Here is a 19123-nt window from a genome sequence, read left to right on the forward strand (position 1 = left end):
AACTTGCTTTTCTGATCTCAAAAATCAGAAAATCACGTCTATTGCGATGTCTATTTAAAACTTGGCGTTGCTCGCGACTTTCTTTTTGCCTTGTAAGATCGAAAAGGTAACAGACAGACAAATAGACACACATTTGCTTTAATAATAAAACTGGATGATGCTCGCGTGTAAACTCGATTTAGGTTATCCAGAAATCCCGTTGCAACTCGACCAAAGTAACAGAAAGGGACACGCATTCGCATTTTTTTTAATCCAGTTACAAGATAGCCAATCAAGAGCTTGACTGCAATCTCACCTGGTGGTAAGTGATGATGCAGTCTAAGATGGAAGCGGGCTAACCTAGAAGGGGTATGACAGTTTTTATTAAACCCATGCCCCTTTGGTGGCGGCATGGCTTTTCCAGTAGGGTGGTAACTAGCTGCGGCCAAAGCCTCCCACCAGACCAGACCAGAAATTTAGAAATTATAAAAATTCCAAACCCCTGCCGTGAATCGATCCTGAGACCTCCTTTAACAAGACCAGCAGCGCTTACCACTGCGCCAGGGAGGTTGCATTTTATAATAACAGTATGGATTTTTAATGAGAAAATATTTTAAACTACCCGCCCCGGCGAACTTCGTACCGCCGATTCTTTTTTAAAAAAATTTCTCTCCGTAAGAACCATCCCCGTACTTCAAGGAATATTATGAAAAAAAAAATATTAGCGAAATCAGTTCAGCTGTTCTCGAGATTTGCGACCAACAACACATTTAGCGATTCATTATAATTATAGAGAAGATAAAGTCTCTACCATGATTGTAGTCAAGCGTAAACAATACCTGTGTGAATTAAAATAAACGTGGATAATAGAGAATTTTATACGACTTCTTTTATTGGATTCACTGAACATTTTCTAACTACGCAAGATATTTACTGAGAAAAATATGTCTCTTATTTCGCTCAATCTTTATTCTTAAAATCATAAAATACGTTGTGTGTAAGATTGCTTATACTGATCGTACATTAGGCAACTCCCCGTACGCGCCGCAACGGCCGCATTTTTTAATACTGAAAATACGAGTGACGTAATTAACACCTGTTGGACACATCTGTGTCATTACAGACATATTTTAATACAAAATATTTAGTGTGTGAAGAAATATTGAAGACGTCATTTGTAGGCAAGATTCCGAAAATAATATGAATGTGTCTATTCAAACAGAAAACGCATGATAGGTGAGCAGCAAAAGTCGCTTGCAGAAAAGCTGCATCAATCATTGCTACAATCTTATATTTTAGTTTTATGTTTACGTAATTAATTATCACCACTACATCATTGTATTGCGAATTCAGCAATTGACCATCAGAAAGTGTGCAATAAGTACCCAATTTGAATAAATGATTTGAATGAATGAATGAATTTGTTTTGGTTAGCTAAATTGGTATTCTTGCATTGTATTCATTAGTAAGTATCGTCCAATAAGAGGTGATTGCGATCATCACACTGTAGCTGTCATTTTACCGCAATCGACTCCCAGAAGCATTTATTCGGTGCGTGCGGAGATACTGATTTGTGATAACTTCATTCGCGAGACAGCAACATGTCAATGCAAAAATACTCCTAGTTGCATAATATATGTATAACTAGTATATAGTATCTATATAATATGTAACTGTATGCGTTTGCATACATTAGGCGTTTTATGCACTACGTGGAGGAGAAGTACATATATGTAGAGTTCGCTTTGTCACTTTGTATACAATGCGGACGGTGCGGACGGCACGTTCGGCAATTGCTTAATGTGTGATTAACTCTAGCTTTTGATTTCAATAAGTGAGCCGTGATTTTCGTGCTCAAGTAACTCAAAACCATTCTCCATATTAAGGCTACAAAGGAAAATGATTTTTCTCGAGAAAAGATTTGAGATTTCTTAGCCGTACAACTTTATTTGAAATTCTATATTAATAAATGTAAATGATGGTACATAAAGAACCTATTTAGCTAAGTACTTGGAATAATAATCGTATAAGACTTTAAGCCATGTATTATTTTTTCAGGCTTTCTTCCTAATGCATAACACTGAAACTAGCTTATCACCGATTAATTGGGTATTTTCCTACTTTTGAATTTGATAAATATTATTACTTTATTATAAACTAGGATAAAAATAATGACGTACCTACTTTTGAATTTGATAAATATTATTACTTTATTATAAACTAGGATAAAAATAATGACGTACCTACGCTGAAAAAAATATTAAAATCCAACAAAGATTTACAAAGTTTTAATTTTGGAGTGGGAGGGTCTTCTATCCCTTTCTCGCAAAACGAAAATTTGTATGAGACCGCACGAAGCTACTATAATTATGGCATTAGGAAGGTGTGACGTCAAAATGCTATATCGCTATCTCTGTCTAATCAGAAATATTTAAATGCTTATAACGTTTTTGTTATTTGATCGATTTAATTAGTCTTTTCAGTTTATGTCATTATTTTATCCTAGTTTGTAATAAAGTAATAAAAAAATTGGAGTCAAATACCCAATTCCTATTTACCGATAGGTATCTGTATACATTTGTTTCCATTGTGCCATTGATGGACCACGTTGACCATTGTCATGAAATCGTGAGTGACAGACTCCGATGACAATCGAGGCTCTAACCCACTTAGGTATATTAGCAGATGTCCTGAATCGATAAACTGATTCATCAATGCTTGCGTTTAATTACTAGGCTAATTGGGGCCGATTCTCTTGTACACAATCTCTAAACTAAACTAAATTAACAGGTCTAAATCTACTGCTATCCTTTTCCGCAAGCAATATTATGACAGAGATAGCAATCGATTTAGACGTGTCATTTTAGTTTAGTTTAGAGATTGTGTACAAAGGAATTAGCCACAATAGCTCTAACTAGAGGCGACAAGATGAAATCAAGAAACTAAAACCCGATTATGTATAATACGCGACAGGTTGAGATGGCAATCGGGGAGGGAACGCCGCGCACACCCGAACATCCCTCGCGCTATCACGGAGCGGGCGAGCGCGGGTGACGTGCGGGTATGCGGGCGTCCCCCCCGTCTCATACCCCGATTGCCATGTAGACCTGTCGCGGACTATACCTGCTTAAACTCTAATGGCACTATTTCACTAGGATACCAGTAAATGTTTTTATCTTTAGGAAACAATTCCGAAGAATGGTACGACTCGCACTTGACTATTTTTTTGCGCCGAACCCCAAAGTAGGGCTATGTGTTTGACTTGTATATATTATGTATGTATGTCCCTCCCTTTGTCCGCTCGTAACTATTCAACGACTCAACCGATTTTGATAAAATGATACGTCATTATATTTGTCTTGATAGCGCGAGTGTCACTGGCTAAAACTCTAAAAAAATCAAAATGGACGATTTTATGCGCTTTCATGTGCAGGCTGAAAAAGATGCAGAAACCGCAGTTGAGGTTTTTTTTCCGGTGCGGCGCAGCTAGAGTGTCATTGCTCTTGATAGAGTAGTGTTCCGCATATAAACAAGCAGAGATATGCTTTAGATGCTTATCACAGATTACAGTCGTTGATTTAATATCTGTGGATTACCGTATATCAATGTATCGCATGTTGCACGCGACACATGTGCTACTCTGTGATTTTACTTTCTTAGACATTGACCTTGTTACTCTGTACAAGGCACTAAATATTTACGACATTATGAACAGGCTTTTATATAAACTAATGATGTAATTCATAGAGATAGAAATACTAATATTTCTGTCCATATGATATGGAAATACTCTTTTAAATTATTTTAATCTAGGTGATACCTGCGACTTCGTCCGCGTGAGTTTCGATTTTCAAAAATCACGTGGGTGATGAAGATACTCTTTGATTTTCCGACATAAAAAGTAGCCAATGTCCTTTCCCAGGATGCAAGCTATATCTTGTATGGGTCGTCAAAATGGGTTAAACGAATGGGCCGTGAAAAGCTAGCAGACAGACATACAGATGGACAGACAGACACACTTTCGCATTTATAATACTAGTATGGATTTTAATGGTGGCAAATTTGTCATTTTTAGTAGGTACCTACCTATTTGTTGTTATAGCTGCAATAGAGATACACATTCTATGAAAATTTCAGGTCTCCATTTATTATGGTTCACGAGATACAGCCCGCTGACAGACAGACGCGCGGACGGACGAACAGCGAAGGCTTAGTAATAGGATCCCGTTGGCACCCTTCGGGTACGGGACCCTATAAAAGAAGACCATTAGTCAGGACCCATAAAGCTAATTGTGACGCAGGATGGTGACGATACAATTTTGCAAGAGTAATATCAAAGCTCTTAAAATTATGACTTCAACAAACTTTAACACTTTGCAACTCAATTACGTATTAAAATTGTTTTAATTTCTAAACAACTTGGAAACAGAGATGCGATGCTTTAATAGATAAGAATTCATTATTAAACACCTCGAAACTTTGCTTGTTAAAACACACACAATGCGTGTAATACTATCGTGCAATAAAATTACTTATTCTAAACTTGAGAAGCGATAAGAACTTTACGGAATTATTAATATGCTACCTTATTCCCGCGAATTCGCCCGCGTGGACTACACAAATTTCCAACCCACATTTTGCCTCTTAGGGGTTGAATTTTCAAAAATCCTATCTTAGCGAATGTCTACGTCATAATAGCTATCTGCATGCCAAATTTCAGCCCGATTCGTCCAGTAGTTTGAGCTGTGCGTTGATAAATCAGTCAGTCAGTCAGTTTTTCCTTTCACACTCCAATAAGTCTTTATATTTAGTACTTTTTGAAGACCAAAGTCTTCGAACAGTGCGTGTTGCCAGTGATGACATATGGATCCGAGACATGGTCGCTAACTATGGGCCTCATAAGAAAGCTCAGAGGCACTCAGCGGGCGATGGAGAGAGCTACGCTTGGAGTTTCTCTACGTGATCAAATCAGAAATGAGCAGATCCGTAGAAGAACTAGAGTAACCGACATAGCTCAACGGGTTGCGAAGCTGAAGTCGCAATAGGCAGGGCACATAGTTCGTAAAACCCTCGTAAGACCCATAGACGTTAGGGGTCTCAAGGTGCTGGAATGGCGACCACGCACCGGAAGACGCAGTGTTGGAAAACCCCCCACTAGGTGAACGGACGACATCAGACGAGTCGCAGGGAGCCGCTGGATTCAGGCGGCGCAAGACCGTGGCGTGTGGAAGTCCCTACAAGAGACCTATGTCCAGCAGTGGACGTCTATCGGTTGATGATGATGATGATGATGATTTAGTACTTTTTAGTACTAAGTCGCTATTATTATGATAGTAAAATGCTTTAAAATCCGTTCACTGCATACATTTACTTTATTTGAGTTGTCGTAACAAAAGACTTGCATATTATGTAGGACGGTGATGCAAGCCGGACGCGATTGTCCACTCGAGGTTCCGGGTTCGACTCCGGTGCATTGTGCTTGATTGATGAGCATCTGTAGCTATTTGTTTTGTAGAGAAAGAAATAAACAAACATTGTACAACTTGTGTATGGTCACTATTAAACTTATTTCATCATTATATTATATCATTAACGATCCATCGCTGGCTCACTACTGAGTATAGGTCTCCGCTCAGAATAAGAAGGGGTTGGCCATAGTCCACAAGTCACAACGTTTCATACCTAAATGACAATATAACTATTGATAAACTCTATGGAATAAGTTGATTTTTGTTCTCGATTTAAGTAGTCCCCGTTGTGAAAAGATGACTAAAGTAAAGGTATATTAAACCCCTTTTAAATAATCCTTTTTTAATCACTTTGTGCATAAATATAGGTAGGTAGATGGGTACAGCTATTCATCTATTTTTAGTACGTACTTCAAAAGTACCTACTTGTAAGAGTTTAATTAAATAAAAAATATTTCTATCCTTTCTTTTAAATACTTTTTAGACAAGCCCTAAATAAGTAATTAATTACCATGTTTTATTCTGATTAAAAATCCGCAATAGGTGCTTGGTTGGCCCGCATTTTCACTTGTTCATTTTCATCTATGGGATTAATTTTCGCTATTTAAGTACCGTACTATGAAAGTCAATTAACATAATATATTATACGATGAGTTTACGACATTATGCGCTATAAAACGACGCTTTAATTAATGACCGGTGCGCACGCAGAAGCAAACGAATTTTATGATAGAGCCGTTAACAGTCGTCTATAGTTTACACACTGAACGTGAACACTAAATTGAGAAGCTGACGAACTAAACCCGAACCAAAATACCTTTTTTTCTGGTTTTTGACCCTCTAAATACAAATCGTAGAATCGTGTGTGGTGGCGTGCTGTTGGGAAGGCCTATGTCCAGCAGGGGACCCAAACAGGCTGATTGATTTGAAATATAAATCTGAACTCATTTCTGAGCAAAACGGCCTGAAACTGTACAGAAATTGAGTTCATAATTTCGATCACTAAATGGTAAATACAAACTTGAACTCATTTCCTAACGAATCGACCTAAGTTTGGTAACTTTGAGGCTTCACGTTAGACGCGTATGTAACATATCTACTTTTTTGCATTTTTCGGAATGGCATAACTCCGAAAAGTTAGAGGTGCGTGCCCGGGATCGAACCCCCGATTAGGAGGCGAACGTCCTTACCACTAGGCTATCACCGCTTCTAAAGACGGCTTTAGAAGAGAGGCAGTGATAGTTTAGTGGTTATGACGTCCGCCTCCTTTTTTTTAACGTGTGGAAATCCTCATGGATACCACCGCGCCCGGGGAGGTGCTGTGGTTATGTCGGACTCTTACCGACTAAAACCCCACAGTGTTTGCTTTGAGCAGGAAAGGCTGCTCCAGGACGTCGGCCTCACAATGTAAGTACGTTCAACCCAAAATACATTACGAGTAACTTATTAACTAAGTAGTTACTTTTGTTCTCAGTATCAAGTTACGAAGCCTCGGACGGTGTAATCTCATTATCTATTACACTCAGACTCTCGCGGCGAACCTCCGTAGGCTTAATCTAGTTGTTTGTTCAAGGGAATTGCTATTTGCTATTCAATTAATGTGATTGTATTGAAGTAGGCTATGTAATAATGTAGTATTAGAAAACTACTTCATTTAAGTTAATGAACTTAAGAGGCCAACCACACACGGCTTAGGAGTTCAGTACCTTGCAGCATTAGGATTGAAGAGTTGAGACTATGGTTGTCTATGGTTTAGGAGCGCTGTACCTGCATTATCAAGCTTGAAGAGTTCGGACTGGCATTGCGATCATGAAGTCGTTGCTAAAATATCAATTCACTATCAGAAATTCCCGAATCCCCATGGCTTAGGAGTTCAGTAACTTGCAGCATCAGGATTGAAAAGTTGGGATCCGAAGTTCAATGATGTAGTATATGCTTCGTACCTTAAATAATGTAGCATGATCCGCAGTTCATGAATCACTATAGTTTAGGATTGTTGTACCCTTCATCATCAGGGGTAAGGAGTTGGGACTTGGAGTCCAAGCATGAAGTCGTTGCTTGGTACCTACAACATTACTTCACTATGAACACTTACTGAATCTAGAATAACTTAGGCGGGCAGTAACGCTACGATATTGCCCTTGAAAAACCATAAAACATGTAGTTTTCGATGCAAAAAGGTATAAGCACTACTGCAGGCCTAGCATGGGCCGGGAAATTTTCTCCCCGAGGAAAGGATAAAATTTTTATCCCCTCCGATAGTTATTTCCACTCTCCGAGCATGGGCACAGGGTTGGATATAATTATCCCCGGTGATAAGGCGGGGAAAGACTAGTCCTCGGTTAATGTCAAAGTGTTATTATTTTTTATCTGTGCTTTTGATTTTGCTCGTTTTCGTTACTCGTAACTCGTCTGTGGCTGCTTTTTATTTTAAAAGAGCTAGAAGCCGGAGCCGTAAAATAGTTTAAAAAACATTCACAGAAGATTATGCACGTAAGTATTGTTATTGTTTGTGTTTACCTAACCTAACTCCACTTTTGAATTATCCAAATTAAAAAATAATCGAATAGTTGAAATTCCTAGCTATCACAGTAAGTATCACAAAGACAATTTGTGTTAGTCAGTACACAAAATTGAAGTGATAATATATTGATATTGTTAGCGACAAAGAAATGCATAAATTGTTGTTTTATTTGCAGACATGGAAATATGTACTTGAAGAAGGGCACTGGCCACTGACTGACAAGTATGATGAGGCAGCTCGGGATGTAGGACCACCGGGAAATGTCTCAATAGTGCCGTCGGTCACATATATGAGCACATAAGTGTTCAATATTAATTATCACTGTTGGGCATAAATGCTCAACAGGAATTGGACCTGAAGACTCCATAATGGGCCAGCCAGAGAGATGCGTGTATTAATTTAGTTCTATTAAATGTGTGTCTTGTATAACAAACTCAAAATAACTTTAGGTACCTACCTATTGGAATAGGTAAGTTAGGTACACATCTTATCAACATAAAATATTTTCATTATTGTTTGAGATGATGATAAAACTAACAGTTTAGCATACTGCACTGAGAAGAGTTCAATATCACTTAAAATTGGTTAAGCTGGTATGGTTTGAGCTATTAAACTAACCTAATTTCTTTATAAGCATGTCATGCCAATGTTTTTTATCTTATGGCAGGAAATCTTTGAAGTGTCGGTGGTGGACTATGGTGAGACTGTCGTTTCACCCACTTTGTACACAGTGGGTACTTTATAAAACCAATAGCCCCGAGTAGTTTTCCTATAAATGCCAATAAATAAATAAAAAGTAAGTAGAGGATATGTACATTTTTGTAATTTGTAAATAGTTATGAATATAGGAAGTTATTCTATGGCAGTGTGGTTTGATTGAACATTAAACTTGTTACTTCCTTTTCTTAAGGATAATAGCACTACTTTTAGATCTGTTAAGTTAACATCAGAGATTTGTGTACATCCAAATAAGCATTGTTTTAATTGGTATTCCTAATATTATGCCTAAGAGTTTGTGTTTGTTACTCAATCACACAGAAAGAGTACTTAAAGCAAAATTATTTTTTGAAGAAACTTATTTTTTGTTATAGCAGCAATAGAAATAAGTACAAAATTTCAACTTTAACCTGTTACGTTTCAGGAGACAGACAGATGGAGAGCTGAGACTGTAATAGGGTCCCATTGGTACCCTACAGAACCCTAGTAGTAGTAGTAGATATAAGGATGGGTTTGCACAAGGTGGTTTTAGGTAATAGGTACTTAAAGAAATATATTTTAATGCAAATATGTATTTATTATTCCATCCCTTTTTCCCTTTTATTGTCGGGCAACAGTTAGCAGTCTGGTTTGATCCATAGATATGTGAGATTTCTTTATTTGTTACATTTTCTAGTCTGTCCTTTGGTTGTTCCATTGGAATTCTGAAACATACAATTTATACATTAATGATTTTCAATAATAATAAATTAAGAGTAAGAGGATATACTGAAATGGTCTATAAAGTATAATAGGCTAACATATTTACTCTTACAAAACACTTATGATGAACCATTATAATTTGTAAAGTGTTATTGTGTTTGTGTATCATTATGTATTTAACTATGATATAGGTGTGTATTTTAATTTAAGAATTGTTTTGTTAAATTAGACTCCTGCCTATTTTGTTCAAATAAATGATTTTATTATAATGAGTCATTGTGTTATTTTATATTTCCAATAATCCATACTAATATTATAAATGCGAAAGTGTGTCTGCCTGTCTGTCTGCTAGCTTTTCACAGCCCAACAGTCTAACCGATTTAGATGAAATTTAGTACCTACAGAGTTAGCTTACATCCCGAGGATGGACACCGGCTACTTTTTATTCTGGAAAATCAAATAGTTCTCACAGGATTTTCAAAACCTAAATCCACACAGATGAAGTCGCGGGCAATAGTCATCCCATGACCTTGACTTGTATCTCACTGGTAACTACCATCTGCCAAGAGTCTTATAGATGTGAGGACGTAGAATAAATAGATAATAGCCGCATGTAGGACCTATTTGTAGGTACCTACTACCTACCTAAGTAGGTACCTATTCGTTTGCACAAGATGGTTTTAGGTAATAGGTAAGTACTTAGGTACTTACTTTTATGAATCCATCCATCGAATTAATCGGCTTTAGTGCTTCATTAAGCTGCTCGCACAAGTACAGCACATAATATTTGTCCATCCGAAACAAGTGTCGGAACTCAGCGTCGGGAAATTCAAAGGGATTACTTCCATCACTAATTACGTGCTCATGTTATTTTCGTTCTAAATTCTCTATTTCAAACTAATAAAAAAAGCGCGAGACATGTTTTTTGATCTTTTAATAATTGAGTTAAAGTTCTATGAGCATTATACCCACCTCAAATCTCGAGGATAAAATTATCCCTCTCAAATGTCAAAAAAGGACAGTTTATCTTCTTTTATTTGGCCCCATGCTATAGACGGTGGATAAATAGTCCCCCGAGTCCCCGTGAAATGTCAAACGGGGATAAACTTCTCCTCTCCCCTGTTGCCGTGCTCTGAGGGGTGGAGAAGTTAATGTTATCTCCTGTGCAGTGGATAAAATCGGGGGATATAATTTTTATCTTCGGCCCATGCTAGCCGTGCTGTATATTAATCTACGCAAGCTAAGTCGCGGGAAGCTAGTCATTTACACATATAAAACTTGTATATATGTACCGACGGCTAAAAGAGTTTATAGAGCTCAAAGGTGACCTTATAATATGTAGTTAGATATAGCTCTGGTTGAAAATAGCATGCTCTTTAAATAGGAAAAGTTAGCTCATTAGGCCTGCGAGTGCAACCATTTCATGTTAAACGAACCAGTGTACTTATACGTTTGTAGAACTTAGTACGGTAGAAGTTAAATATCGTGGATGGTAATAATGTTAGGTATATTTTTTCACCTCTATACAAAATCTATATCATCATCATCATCATCATTAACCAATAGACGTCCACTGCTGGACATAGGTCTCTTGTAGGGACTTCCACACGCCACGGTCTTGCGCCGCCTGGATCCAGCGGCTCCCTGCGACTCGTCTGATGTCGTCCGTCCACCTAGTGGGGGGTCTTCCAACGCTGCGTCTCCCGGTGCGAGGTCGCCATTCCAGCACCTTGGGACCCCAACGTCTATCGGTTGTACGAACTATGTGCCCTGCCCATTGCCACTTCAGCTATCTAATCTAATATTATATAAAATCTATATAATATTATATAAAAGGAAAAGCTGACTGACTGACTGATCTATCAACGCACAGCTCAAACTACTGGGCTAAAAATTTGGCATTCATATAGCAATTATGACATAGACATCCGCTAAGAAAGGATTTTTGAAAATTCAATAGGGGTTTGAAATTTGTCCACGCAGATGAAGTCGCGGGAATAAGCTAGTTCTTTATATAAAAACGCCTATTATAACAATGGCTTTATAATAAGCAAGAAAATTGCTAACAAAGGGAGTGACACCTAAAAAGGGCTGAATTAGCTCTTTGACAGGTAATCTAACTTAGGCAGCCTAGTTTGGCAGTTGTTTATGAGTTTAGGGACGGGTGGAAAGAACGGATAAACGTGAAATTGTAATATAAAGTTATGTACTTAACTATATATCTATTGTACGCGACAGGTCGCCATGGCAATCGGGATATAAGGCGGCGATGCGACGAACCGCACATCCGCACGTCACCCGCGCTATCCCGCCCCGCACCGTGTCTGTCGCGTACTATACCTACTTTAGTTTTCCTTATCTCTATTCCACTGTGGGCGACGTGATCTAGGCACATCTAGATGTAAAAAGATATACAGGTTGTAACCAGAACTTATTAGCGTTATTCCTATACTACATAAACAGAATCCAATACCAATAACCATTTGCGTTATTTTGTAGTTTTAGTATTTTTCAAACCCGCAATGTATAGCGTGCAAAACTCGGGCCAACGACCCACCTACGACGTGGCAATGACTCCGAGTGACCTACTTACGGAATGTTCGTTGACCTCTAGCGTCAGCCAGATGTTTCATTTGCAATATATCAGGTGATGCTAATAAAAATATAGGATTTTTTAACCGACTTCAAAAAAGGAGGAGGTTCTCAATTCGTCGGATTTTTTTTAATTTAATATACTTTTTCGCGTGTTTTTTTGTGGTACCATAATATCATTAAACAGTAATCATCAGTACTTTCACCTGTCTTCGTTTTTACACCTGTAGGTATATGCACGTTTGTGTTAAGCAAGGTTGATACAATATGTTGGTTACTGGAAGGGTGATAAAAGACCAAATTGCCGACTTCATAAATATTACAGAAATACAGGATAATATATTTCGGGCAGTGTGCTCAGGAGCTGTTCGATCTTGTCTCTCCCTCACCTTTCTACCACCGTACAGCAAGACGCCGGGCAAGTTCCCATCCGGTCCCTATGTCGTCAACATTCGATTTATGCGTACGAAACGCTTTGCGTCATCATTTCTTATACGCATGGCTAGGGTCTGGAATACTCTTCCGAGATCAATGTTTCCAGCTAATTATAATCCGGGTATCTTTAAAACAAGAGTGAATAGGCACCTTCTAGGCAAACGCGTCCCGTCTTAGGCCACATCATCATCAGGTATATAAAAAAGGTGATTAAAAAAATAATTAACGTTTGTCTTAACAACCTAGCACCAAAGGTAGCTACTAAATAAAACAAAGACAAATCCACATAATATTAATATATAAAGTAACAAATTCTTTCCACGAGTAGCTGTTATAAATTACACCCCTCAGGACCAATAACATTTTATGTTTCTCATCCCTGCTCGGTGATAAGCTGGAAATTCTTGACGTAGAAAAATTTTGTTTGTAATGGAATTTACTTGAATGAAATTTTTAATATTTTTGTTGATTTCATATGTGGGCGACCGACGTGTAGATGATGAAATACCTCTATAACCTACTGCAACTCTACCAGAGGTTCGGAAAGTAGATTATTTTTTATATAAAAAATAGCGAACAAACGAGCAGGCGTGCTACCTGATGGTAAGTGATTGCATTGCATTTGCAGTAGTTACCGGAGGAACCGCCAATGCGCCTCAATTCTATTGAGGAGAGCCGGCAAAAAACTGAGCAGTTACTTTTTTTAAAAAGATTTTTCGAACATTTTTCTACATAAAAAGTTACAATATTATAAATGTAACATTTACTATACAATACCATCGCGTTTGGAAGTCCCTACAAGAGCCAGCTGCGGGACATCTATCGGTAGATAACGATAAAGTGATTTAAAAAATTCAGGCAAAACATTTTAAAAAATTGTGCTAGCTACGCTGGAGTCAAGTTTTTATAGAATACGAGGAGGTTTACTATTGCTTTTCTTTGTTGTTAAATCTTCTTTCATAAAAATAACCTAAGAAAATTATTTTAAGAAAGTTTCTCATGATTGTCATAGAAATCATTAGCATTCAAGTCTCAAGGGAAAAGTTATCCAATTACATGGCACATAAATTCTGCGACTAATAAAATTCTATCTCTGAGGCGGAATAATATTTGCAGTACGAACACGACGCGACGGTAGAATTATAATATTCCGAAGTCAACATAACATGGGTTACATAAAAATGATTGATAGAAAAATGTACCCCTACATACATCTAAATTGATGTTTGCTGACCTCAAGTACTGGGGTATTATTACTTTACCTTTCTATATTATAGCGATAGTTCCGGATTCGATTCCCGGTATCTGTAACGAAAAAAACCGCCCAAGTGCGAGTCAGGCTCGCGCAATGAGGGTTCCCTACTACAGTCGTATTTTTTCGACATTTTGCACGATAATTCAAAAACTATGATGCATAAAAATAAATAAAAATCTGTTTTAGAATGTACAAGTGAAGACCTTTCATATGATACCCCACTTGATATCACTCACTTCGAAAGTTGAAAATACTAATTATTAGTTCATGACCACAATTTAATTTTTTTTGTGTGATCTGTGTGTCAGTCAGAATGTCAGCTATAAGATCTACCTACCTGCCAAATTTCATGATTCTAGGTCAACGGGAAGTACCCTGTAGGTTTCTTGACAGACAGACAGACAGACAGACAAACAACAAAGTGATCCTATAAGGGTATTGGAACCCTAAAAAGCAAGCGTATTATGCGCGAATTGTTCAATTATTCATGGAGTCTGCTGTCTGGCCAAGGGCGTCCTACTTTGCATCGTGCAGCGTCCTTGGCTATACAGAAAATCAAACTGCAGCAAAATTGAAAGAAAAATTCGAAATGTACAAACGGCTGAAATGTGGGTATGGTTTTAGCTCCCTTTGTTTGGAAACCTTAAAATTCGTATGGAAGCTAAATAAAAGCTTTCTACTTTACGATACAGCCTCCATGTGTGCCTATTTGGCGAATTTAAGCCTCGTCGTGATTTTGTATTCTGAGTGGGCTCGCAAACGGCGGACTGCAATAAAGGCCTTACCACACTGGATTTTACGAAAGCCAGACTACAAATGTCTGTTTGTCTGTCAAGAAACCTATAGGATACTTCCCGTTGACCTAGAATCATGAAATTTGGCAGGAAGGTAGGTCTTATAGCAGACATGAGGGGAAAATCTGAAAACTGTGAATTTGTGGTTACATCACAAGAAAAAAATTAAAATGTGTTCTTGAACAAATATTGCTATTTTCAACTTTCAAAGTAAGATTAATATACCAAGTGGGTTATCATATGAAAGGGCTTTACAATCTAAAACTATAATTATGTCTTGTCCCAGCTACCTTAAAGTTTCGGTATTTAAGCATCAACTCGCACGTCTACATACCGCGAGCAACAGCGGGAGTTTGAAAACGCATTTGAGAATTGCTAAGTAATAATTACTAATACTAAAAGTATCGAGTGTTCTTAAGCTTAAGTAGTTTAGGTTCCTCTTTCCACGGTTTACCTGAATATGAAATCGCAGCCCGGCGTTAGTTTCACTGAACTGTATTTATTGTCTCATTGTTCGCGCAACTGTATGGTTTTAGAATAATATGTAGGTGAGATCTGAAACCGCGCGATGTTATACCGCTATCAAACGTTGGGAGCTTGTAAACATATTGACGATCGCAGAATTGCTAAAGAGCTAGTGTTAGTGCACTCGTTCGTATTTGACGAATCGAATGAGTGCACAAACGAACGTACGGCCACTTCGAATCGTATTTTCACGAATTACGAAAACGAACCGAATACGAATGACTGCAGAAATGCCCTAACATTGGAAGTTCGAAAACACATTGAGTATCACAGAACTGCTAATTACTAATTATTGGTACTAAAAGTATCGAGTGTGTTTAGGACTTTAGCACTTAAGGTATCCTTTTACTTTCCACAGTTTACCTAACTAGGAAATCGCAGCCAGGCGTTAGTTTCACTGAGCTGTATTTATTGTCTCATTGTCCAAGCGGCTGTATGGTTTTAAAGTAGGTAGGTGAGGTAAGATACTGTACCTACTGGTTCTTTAGAAAACGAGTTGTTTTTACTTGTTACTTATTTAATGAAAATGACTGATAATAGCGGCTTCCAATGATTTATCTGTTAAACTTTATTTGTACCAACGACGTATCTCTACATTTTAAAAGTTTAGACTTTCGAGTTTCGCGTATCTCATGGCATTGCGTGTATTGCATACTCTTCTCACTCTGAAGCGAGCCTCGTGCTCAGTAGTGGGTCGGTAATGGGTTGATCATGTTGATGATGATGATGATGATGATGATGATGTATCTCATTGAGTAGGTAGATACCAAAAATAACACGAAAATACTAACCGTGGTCCGTGTGTTTGTAATATTGTGGTAGTACCTACATATTATATTTAAGTTCGGGTTTTTGGTTCTAAACTATTTTTTTGTGATAAATTATTCGTTCTCTTTCAGTCTAGATTAACAAGATTTGTTTGATTTCAATTTAAACAAAAATATTTCTATTAATTTCTAAACTCTGGAGTAATTTGAAATAGTTTATTCAAATTCTTTAGATTATCAAAGCTTTTAAGGGTATCGCCCAAGGAATCTGAAGGGCCGTGAAATGTAAATTGTATGGGCCTTGTTGCGGGAAATGAGACAAGGCGCGGATAAGGCTGTTTCAGTAATCTCCTGCTCATATTGCGTTCAGAGGCCACGGGAGAATATAATCTACATACACAAATATCTTTATAAAACATCATGTTTACTGTTTATGCAGCAGTTTCGAAAACCTAATTTCAATCGCGTGTAAAGTGCAAACACGTCGTGTTTAGTATAGTTGAAAGTATAGGGTATCCATGCATTAGATACAATACAACCCGGGTATTGGAATGCTTAAAATCTAAAACTTAATTTATTTAAAGTTCAGCGAAGCGAGGAACTCCTGTTTTCGAATAATAACGACATATTAGGAGCGTATCCGGTATCTAAAAATCCGCAAATAAATGAAAGAAATCCATAGGTATAACACCACTATTTTCTGAGGTATTAGGAAAATGCATATTATGGCTGTCATTTCCTAGGGTTTTCTCTTGGTTGAGCCATCAGTGGGAATAATGTCTTACTGATTAGCAAGGCTACCCTACTCAGTAGAACATTAAGAGCCCGTTACTTAAGAAGGCGATCTTTACTGTAAAAGGCTTATAATTTCTAGCTAGATGCAGCCTGTACCGAGTGCAGTGATTATTTAAGCACATAATGTGCCCACGTTTGTTTTTGCTCACGACTAGTAATCTTAGTACGAGTTGGCCCATCACGACGACGAGGTTCATAGATTTCGAGTATCTAATCGTAATTTATTTCGAACTAGATGATGCCCGCGACTTCGTCGTTAGATAAAAAGTAGCATATGTCCCTCCCCGGGATGCAAGCTACCTCCGTACCAAATTTCGTCAAAAATCAAAATCGGTTGAAGGGATGGGCCGTGAAAAGCTAGCAGACAGACAGACAGACACACTATCGTATTTATAATATTAGTATGGATGTCGAAAGAAATTGGCAGCCGCGCCATGTCACAGAAATTGGGTCGGGACTACTTGGAGTAAAAATTAATGTTTGGTTGAAATTGTGACATTTATTTTATTTCGTAAGTATTTTAAGATTAAGTTGTATGGATGTTCAAAGTTCCCTTAAAATATTGTTTAAACTACATATTATTTAAAACTGTTCGTTTGGATATTTTATTACTTATTAGGGTTTTCTTACTTTATTCATATTTTTGTTAAGTCCTACGCAAAAAAGAAATAATTTTTTTTTTTCGAACCATTTTACTTTTGGGTAAAATGGTTCGAAAAAACCACCACCACGGTGGTGGTTTTGGGTGTGTTTCGATACTCGAAATCTATTAACTTTGTCGAGTTGTGCGAATTCATACTAAGCTAGTTCGTAACGTGGAAGGACGGTTAAAGAAACGTGTTTTGAAAGTTTGAATTTCCTTGATCTCGATTACGGGGAACTATAAAACAGGCTGTTTTATTTGTCGTGTTTACTATTTACTGGACGCTGGAGTAGAATAGTGTAACGAAATAACTGTCAAACCACGATAAGCTTAATGCTTACCAATACCTAGTTCCGCATTGAGAAAGATCTAGGACTTACCAAGCTAGAGTCTGGAGGAGATCTATAGAGCGGACTTTACCAAAAAAACTTTACCGTTTACGAGAAAACTCCAAAAAACCGACAATGTTGACCTTTGACCTTGAATTTTTTTTTTAGCAGACAGGATCGACGGGGACTTTTGATATTTTATTTGTAATGGTGTACCCATACACGTATATAGGTTGGTGGGAATTTTTGGTAATTGAAATGTCTATTTTGACCGGGCTATTTGTCGTCGAAATAATCGGTGTACATACATTAAAAAAAACGAGCCGAGTTGAGAACCACCTCCAAAGATCTTGATGCAATTCGAAAAATCTGCAAAACTTGTGATCTAACTATTATTATGGAGTAGCTAATCAAATTCAAGCCACAGTTCTCAAAACTTGATAATCCCTGCTTTGTTAGGCAAGTTCAATTAAGATCCTCACACTCAGTAAAACCACATTCTCGGCTTAGAGAGTTTTGTGGTCTTAGGCTAATAACCCTACGTATAGTACGCGACAGGTCGAGATAGCAATCGGGGAGGGAACACCCCGTACACCCGCACAGCTCGCGCGCTATCCCGGCGCGGGCGAGCGCGGTTGACGTACGGGTGTGCGGGGCGTCCCCCGCGCCTCATATCCCAATTGCCATCTCGGTCTGTCGCGTACACAATACAATATTATACATATGCAATAGGTACAATATTATTTGTACCTATTATAGGTTTGCTACATTTACAAAAGATGAAGCTTGGTTAAAGAAATAGCTATAATTAGCTTATGCTCGCGACTTCGTCCGCGTGGTCTACACAAATTTCAACCCCCTTTTTCACCCCTTTAGGGGTTGAATTTTTAACAATCCTTTCTTAACGGGTGCCCACTGCCCACGTCATAATAACTATCTGTATGCCAAATTTCAGCCCGATCTGTCCAGTAGTTTGAGCTGTGCATTGATAGATCAGTCAGTCAGTCGTATTTTCCTTTTATATTATATATAAATATATATAAGTACACAAGATTATGACGTCAAAATACGCTCTTACACTCTTGAACTTTTTACATATTCAAATATATTATAAGTATCTCATACATTTTTAGCATAAGGGTCGTAAAGGAGTATTGGGCTATTTTAGTCCCACTTTGTAAAAGGAATTTTGTCATAGAATAAATTGATCTTTGAACAGAAGGTTTATTTCTGTAGGACTTAATGCTAATATGAATTTTCTTTGTTTACAGATAGAGTGGCCATGTAACACTTCATCAAATCTTCAAGACGACAGCTTCATCACATACTTGTGTAAGTTGTATAGTGGTACTGATTCTGAGCACAACAAAATTTTAGAGTATTCGCATCCTCTTCTTACTAATGTAATATGAAAAAGCTAGATACAGTTTGACAGTTTTAAATTTAATTTAGAGCTGTCAAACCTCGTGACTTTAGCTGCCAGACGCGAGCCTACTGTTTAAAATTTGTAGCGTGCACTAAAATTTAGAGTCTATAAATATAAAATTCATGTTCCGTTCCTTTCTTGCAATAGTAAAAAGAAAAAGATGCAGATACTC

General features: G+C 37.7%; 1 protein-coding gene and 1 long non-coding RNA gene across 4 annotated transcripts in view; both read left to right on the forward strand.

The window, feature by feature from the left end:
• The window catches only part of LOC117997175 (uncharacterized), a 119575-nt gene that overhangs the window by 46460 nt on the left and 53992 nt on the right, over positions 1-19123 (forward strand). For both annotated transcript variants that reach the window (XM_069498026.1, XM_034985362.2), the window contains exon 2: positions 18797-18857. The gene's annotated coding sequence lies outside the window, so the exon portion shown is untranslated. The remainder of the gene's footprint in view (positions 1-18796; positions 18858-19123) is intronic.
• On the forward strand, positions 7648-9662 carry LOC138402284 (uncharacterized). 2 transcript variants are annotated; one of them, XR_011236718.1, is made up of 3 exons: positions 7648-8038; positions 8147-8440; positions 8639-9662. It is a non-coding gene; the product is annotated as an uncharacterized lncRNA (long non-coding RNA). The 2 variants fall into 2 exon arrangements; XR_011236717.1 differs by having other exon boundaries at positions 7648-8440.

Source organism: Maniola hyperantus, chromosome 4 (genome assembly GCF_902806685.2).
Source record: "Maniola hyperantus chromosome 4, iAphHyp1.2, whole genome shotgun sequence".
Classification (NCBI taxonomy): domain Eukaryota; kingdom Metazoa; phylum Arthropoda; class Insecta; order Lepidoptera; family Nymphalidae; genus Maniola; species Maniola hyperantus.